The sequence below is a fragment of the Herpailurus yagouaroundi genome, unplaced genomic scaffold (genome assembly GCF_014898765.1).
Source record: "Herpailurus yagouaroundi ecotype Mexico unplaced genomic scaffold, PumYag 295, whole genome shotgun sequence".
NCBI classification, from domain to species: domain Eukaryota; kingdom Metazoa; phylum Chordata; class Mammalia; order Carnivora; family Felidae; genus Herpailurus; species Herpailurus yagouaroundi.
In genome coordinates this window covers 3,682,631-3,683,256 of record NW_024412512.1, presented here as the reverse complement: position 1 = coordinate 3,683,256, position 626 = coordinate 3,682,631, and the positions used below count along the sequence as shown (strand labels likewise).

The following is a 626-nucleotide window of genomic DNA, read 5'->3' as shown; positions in this document are numbered from 1 at the left end:
GGATTAGCACTGTTATCTGATGAAGCCCCCAGCCCGGTGCCTGGCACGTCGTAGGTGCTCATTATGTGGGGACTAGTACTGTTACCTGATAAAGTCCCCAGCCCGGTGCCTGGCACGTAGTAGGTGTTTAGTATGTGGGGGCTAGTGCTGTTATCTGATGACGCCCCCAGCCCGGTGCCTGGCACACAGTAGGTGCTCGTTACGTGGGGACTAGTACTGTTACCTGATGAAGCCCCCAGCCTGGTGCCTGGCACGTAGTAGATACTCATTATGTGGGCACTAGTACTGTTATAAAGTCCCCAGCCCAGTGCCTGGCACGTGTTAGGTACTCATGTGGGGACTAGTACTGTTACCTGATGAAGCCCCCAGCCCGGTGCCTGGTACGTAGTAGGTGCTTAGTATGTGGGGACTAGTACTGTTATCTGATGATGCCCCCAGCCCGGTGCCTGGCACGCAGTAGGTGCTCATTATGTGGGGACTAGTACTGTTATCTGATAAAGCCCCCAGCCTGGTGCCTGGCGCATAGTAGGTGCTTAGTATGTAGGGACTAGTACTGTTCTGATGAAGCCCCAGCCCAGTGCCTGGCACGTAGTAGGTGTTTAGTATGTGGGGACTAGTACTGTTAT

The 626-nt window shown here is 54.2% G+C and overlaps 1 protein-coding gene and 1 long non-coding RNA gene across 17 annotated transcripts in view; both read left to right on the top strand.

The window, feature by feature from the left end:
• The window catches only part of LOC121021318 (uncharacterized), an 825-nt gene extending 396 nt beyond the window's left edge, over window positions 1–429 (top strand). Inside the window, exons 3-4 of the long non-coding RNA XR_005786497.1 lie at window positions 55–123; window positions 326–429. This is a non-coding gene — a long non-coding RNA (uncharacterized LOC121021318). The remainder of the gene's footprint in view (window positions 1–54; window positions 124–325) is intronic.
• Window positions 1–626, top strand: part of PTPRS (protein tyrosine phosphatase receptor type S) — a 97,441-nt gene that overhangs the window by 73,357 nt on the left and 23,458 nt on the right. The gene's annotated exons all lie outside the window — the stretch shown is intronic.